At 45.5% G+C, this 6,000-nt stretch overlaps 1 long non-coding RNA gene across 1 annotated transcript in view; it reads left to right on the top strand.

Moving 5' to 3' along the window:
• Positions 1–5,760, top strand: part of LOC142587268 (uncharacterized) — a 43,504-nt gene extending 37,744 nt beyond the window's left edge. The window contains exons 2-3 of the long non-coding RNA XR_012829422.1: positions 3,628–3,790; positions 5,693–5,760. This is a non-coding gene — a long non-coding RNA (uncharacterized LOC142587268). The remainder of the gene's footprint in view (positions 1–3,627; positions 3,791–5,692) is intronic.
• The last annotated feature ends 240 nt before the right edge of the window (positions 5,761–6,000 follow it).

Genomic DNA, 6,000 nt, shown 5'->3' on the forward strand with positions numbered 1-6,000 from the left:
TAATCTACATTTGCAATTTGTCTTGGCATGTACTTTAGTCTCTAGTCATATGCAGGATGTTTCAGCGAACACTTTCACAAATCTTTAAGAGTTGCCTGTGGCAGACATCACAATTCTAGTTCATGAGCCGGTCCACTCGAAGCGGCGGACAATACTTGCACAAAATATTGAGATGCAATATCGACTAATTAATAAGATTTCACTAATTAAGTTTTAACTAATTACATTATGGCCCATATTGCACTTTACAATTAAATTCTAGCCGTTGAGTTCGCAAGGCGGATCCACTTGGAACGAATTCTGAGGACGACACCAGTTTCGATATATAAATTCCTGAACTTTGCGGAGAAATGCATTGGCATTGCAGTTAATTTGTTAACAAAACGACCTCTCATGCACTGAAGACCACAAGTACCTGGAACGCCAATGCATTTCCCCGCAAAGTTCAGGAATTTATATCTCGAAACTGGCGTCGTTCTGAGAATTCGTTCCAGGTGGATCCGCCTTGCGAAGCCCACTGCTAGAATTTGTAAATTTCAGTATAGGTCCTAAGATAATTAGCTAGATACTTAACTAGTGGATTATTGTTAATTAGCCGACTTTGCATTTCAATTTATTGTGCGAGTAGTGTCCGCTGCTTCGATTAGACCGGCCCATAAAGTGGAATTGAGCCATCTGCCACAGACAACCTTCAAAAAATTTTGAAAGTGTTCGCTGAAACACCCGGTATAAGCATTCCCGTTGAACAAACATGCAGTTGTTGGTACAAGCCGGGATGGCGAGTCAATTTTTATTTTACAGTAATGTATATGCCATCGTTCTCCTTTTACTCTTTCATCTATTGTGGAGGGTGCATCCGCGCGACGCCATGGGCGCCGAGTTGTTGTACTGTTGAGAGTGTCCAGCCAATGCGTGCTAACCGACCGACAGGATGACAGACGAATTGTAGTGCGGCACCTTTCGAAAACCACTCGCATCTTCAGTCTGATGACTCGCTCGACTTCCCTTCAAAATAACAGCCTTTCGTTCCGGGAAAGGGAGGCCAACAATTGAGAACAGCTCGCCAAACACGCAGTGCTAATACCCTGTATAAAACAGACCCAGTGTTGGGAGGAAAAAAAACTGACTCGCCATCCCAGCCCTGCGAAAGTGGATGTCCGTCGAAGCTGTTGAAATCAGCACTACAACGGCTGATGGGAGTATGCAATGTTTTATTGCTTGAGAGTAATGATAGTAATGGTAATTTACAGTAATGGTAGTAATGGGAGTAATGGCAATTTTTACAGCACGCCACCACCCATAGTGGTGCTGCAAGAGCATTGAAATCAATTGCTAGGCTGGTTTTTTTACATAGGAAAGGCTAGGGAAGTCACTCTTCTCGTCGCAAGCAGCCGTCGCCTTGCGAAACAGTAATCTTTACCGGGAAACGTATGCAGGGAACCCTGCGTGCTTCGCATTATATTCAGGAGCGCCTTATCAACAATTATGTTGTTCGGATTATTGTTTGGAGCTTGTTCTTTATTGAAACGTATACTGTTCTGTATGTTGTATGCGTGATTCCAAAGAATGTATGGACCTTTCACTTCACTTTGCTGAGTGCTTATATCCTCTGTCTTACGGGAGTATGAGTGATTGCATTTTTGCTTGCATCGCGAACCCCTTGAGCGATGGGAGACCTTGTTATCCAGCCTCGCCCTACCGATTCAGCTCGCACTGACGGACAGGAGCCAGGAGCTGCTGGAAACATATCGGTCCTGTAACTAGGAAACCACCCCGTCTGGTGCCTGCGTGCACCACCGATTTATTTCGGGCCCAGTACATTTTGGTTCATCATCATTTGCTTGGTTACGAGCGTATGAGCCACTGCAGATTATCCACTGCAGCCACTGCAGAGATCATTTCTGCTAACGGACGGACACGAAAAATTTCGACCACCGAGAGGCTAACAGCTTCGCTGTAAAACAAAAGAAAGATGAAGAGGGGGCGAAAATAAAAACCAGACGAAACTAACTTACCTATAGTTGAATACGCATGTTGACTTCTTTTTTACCGCAGACGGATTCTAATACCCGTAGCTCTAGGTACCACAGTCGCGTCACGTGGACACCTCGTTACCGCAGGTTCATAGAGGGGGGGGGGGGGGGAGGCCGTGTACCTTGAGATCAAGAGAACCATGGTCTGTCATATTGAATTAGGACAGACCACGACGACACAACAATATGACCTTGCGTCGCTGGGTCGCAGGCAGAGCTGGAGAGAGCGGAAGGTGGAAATGGTAAAGTGCGTGTCAGGGTTGGTTGTACAAAGACGCTATGGTTGTACGCACATCGGCAGCTAAAGTGCCATGACAAACGAGCGTCTTTCGCGGTTCAGGAAGGAAACACATGGGACGGAAAAGCTTGATGGGCTGGGACAAAGGAGCGAATGGAGTGGGGCCGGAAAGACGAAATAGTACGGAGTTGGGGTGATAACGGTCGCCAGGCGTTGAACGCAAAATAACAACGAGGATCTGTCTGCGCAGCATACTGGCGGGCCACAGATCAAGAGCTCAACATTGTACGCCGCCATAAACTATACGCTCCGCAACCGCTTCACCCAACGGCCCGAGAAGCGAGAACACGTTCCCACCGCTTCTGTTTCTTTTATCCCAGAGCAGGTTAAGTTCGAAGGGAAAAAAAGCTTTCTTGCCCCGAAATTGGCCAACGTCGCTGGAGAGCGCCATTAGTGGCCCGGCCAAAAAGGCAACAAGGTCACATTTTGCAGCCACCCTCTGGTAAGGCTCTTGCACTGTGTTCGAACACCCCTTACATAGCTTTCGTAGTAGTCTGATGAGCATAAGCAGTAATCCTGCATCTTTGTAGATACCAGCGTAGTTTTCGTTTCAGTGTTATTATTGAACAACAAAAAATTGAAGTGTATTTTGTAAAATTTTACTTTGTCTCATTTTGTCAAATCGTGTACTTTTTGATGCGCCTTGTTGGGTCCTGTTGGTTTTTATCGCACTTTCTCGTTTTCTGCTCCTTTGTGTCTCGTGTTTTGACCAGGAGGCCTTTGCACAACATAAGTGCTCTTCAAGGCTCCTTGAAAGCTCGAAAACGAGCTAGCAGCCATCCCGTGCCATTCGATGGGTCTTTAGGTGAAGGCTATAGGAACCAATACGATTGCCATTATTTTTTTTTGTTCGCATTGGACGAATCATTTTATTCTCGTGACAAGGATGTAACGATGCTAGTGATGCTAACAAGGTGCCTACATTTCATTTTCTTTTTTGTTACTTTTTATAATATGCCACAATCCCAAAGGTTTTATATAAGAAATTAGAAGCCACCTCAACAGATATATGCAGGCACACGTAATAGGTGCTGCGTTTGTACATGGGGTGATGGTGAGAATACCTGGTAGTAAGCGAACATTTTGTTTCGCACTCTAGTCACGTGGGCAGCAACTTGGCGCCAAATCAGGCATTAAGCGATCTCATCCAAACGACGTTGGACGAAAGCTTTTAGTTCAGCGGCTAAACGCAAAATACCGCGGAAGTTTCGTTTAGGATTCCATAAACGCTGCGCGTTTTTACTGACGTTTCGTCGACCACGTGTCTTGTGAGTAAGTGAAAGAACTTTATTGCAGATCCGGCGACGACGCGAACTCGTCGCGCATCCGGTTAGTCCCACGTCGGGACCGGCAGGTCTAGCCCACTGGCCCGGTCACGGGCACGCCGGAAAGCCAGTATTTGCTTTCCTAGAGCGGGACTACGCAGAAGCGAGTCCCACTCCTCCTTGCTGGACTTGAGGTATGTCGACTGGAACTCGCAGATCGTGTGTGCTAGAGTGGAGGTCTGCCCGCAGGACGGGCAGGCGTCGTCGTGATATACGTCGGGGTAAACGTCGTGTAGAACGGACTGGCACGGATATGTGCTGGTCTGTAAGAGTCTGAGAGAAACGGCTTGCGCCCTATTCATCCTGGGGTGAGGGGATGGACAGACCCTTCTAGACATGTAGAAGAATTTCATTACCTCGTTGTGAGTAGCGGCAGCGTGCCTGTGGCCGTATGGGGGAGGGGAGTCGGCGCTCCTTACAATGGAAGAGCGGTCGGTGAGGTGGCGCGCAGCCGCGTGAGCAGACTCATTGAGGTTTGGGGGAGCACCCTCGACCAACCCTACGTGAGCGGGAAACCAGTGAATCGAATCATGCGTGAGAGCATATGAATTCGAGACGCTAAGAAGACGAGCTGCTTGCTTGGCGATGCACCCCTTCTGAAAAGCCCTAACTGCTGTTTTGGAATCGCTATAGGTTCAGTTCAGTTTCAGTTTAGTTTATTACCCTAAAGGTTCCCAGCAGGGACATTACATAAATGTGGGTTTTTATAAAATAGCGAAAAAACATAGTGAGAAATAATTTTTTAACAAGATGGTTGGTTACAAGTTCTGTGAACGGAGATGGACAAGTGGTAGTAGTGATGTTGGTGGGAAGGCCGTTCCAGACTGAGGCGGCATGGAAGAAAAGGAGGCTGTGAAGGTGGTTGTCCAGGCACGTGGGCGCGCTACTTGAAGTGGACGGCTGGTGCGATGAGATATGCGTGCTGCTGCTGTGATGTAAGGCCCTTCATTAAGGGAAGAAAAGAAGAACTTGTGGTAGAGGGAGAAGACTGGAAATGTGACGTCGATATGAAAGCATTTAGAAGCCGTATTTTGATTTCAGAGATGAAACGCTGACGTTGTATGAGTATGAGGTATAAATGAATCTAACAGCACGATTATGAAGTGATTCTATGCGTCCGTGAGATATGCTTGATGCAGTTTTCAGATCGCTGACGCGTATTCCAGTTCGGCCTGACAAGTGGCTTGTATGCTAGTAATTTTATATCTGGTGGGACGTTCCGTAGATTGTTTTAGAAAACCTAAGGTTTTGTTAGCTGCGGAGATAATGCTAGGGACATGTGCGCGCCAAGACAAATCGTGAGATAGGGTTACACCTAGATATTTATAGGATTGTATTGGTTCTAATGGTGGTGTTAATAATTGTATAAGGGAAGAAGAAAGGGCTGTGACGGCGGGAGAAGAACACGAATTTACATTTGTTGGCGTTATGGGTCATCAGCGAATTGCTGCACCATTCTAAAACACTATTAAGATCATTTTTAAAAGCAGTATGGCAAGAGGAGTTACTGATAGAGTGGTAGATGACGCAGTCGTCTGCAAACATGCGTATATTACAGGAAACACACTGAGGTAAATGATTAATATATATTAAAACAACACGGGACCAAGACCAGATCCTTGGGGCAAGCCAGAAGTTACTGAGAGGGGACTTGATAGGTTATTGTTGACTAAAATCATTTGTGTGCGATTAGACAAAAATTCCTTTATCCAGATTACAACGTTAGGGTCCAAGTTCAGCAGTTGATGTTTTAGTAGCAAATGTCGGTGGGATATCTTATCAATGCCTTTGTAAAATCCAAAAAGACTGCGTCAGTTTGTACATTGATGTCAAGGTTAGTATGCAAGTCATGAACGGAAAGTGCTAATTGAGTTTCGCAAGAGAAGCGTTTACGAAAAACCTTGTTTTAAATGTGATTACTGTCCAAGAATGGAATGATTTAAGAATAGATGACATGTTCCATGATTTTGCACGTCACGCTTGTTAGTGAGATGGGTCGAGAATTTAATGGAGAATTCATGTTACTTGTTTTCTAGTCTGGAACGACCTTTCCCACTTTGCAGTCACCCGGCATGTTTCCTGAAGAGAGTGACTGTGAGAACAGTAAGGACAAGTATGATGCAGCCATTGATGTTGTGTTTCTTAGAAGTTTAAAGTTCATTTCATCAATGCCAAATGAAGATGATGGCTTAGTCTTCTGGATCATGGATTAAATTCCGTCAGCACAAAATGTGATGCATGGCATGTGACCTGCAATATTGAACAAAGGCAAAGAAACATTCTTTTCGGTTTCTTTCGTGAAAACTCTTGCAAATGCGGAATTAAAAGTTTCAGCGCATTCAGA

The sequence above is a fragment of the Dermacentor variabilis genome, chromosome 7 (assembly GCF_050947875.1).
Source record: "Dermacentor variabilis isolate Ectoservices chromosome 7, ASM5094787v1, whole genome shotgun sequence".
Taxonomy (NCBI): Eukaryota; Metazoa; Arthropoda; class Arachnida; order Ixodida; family Ixodidae; genus Dermacentor; species Dermacentor variabilis.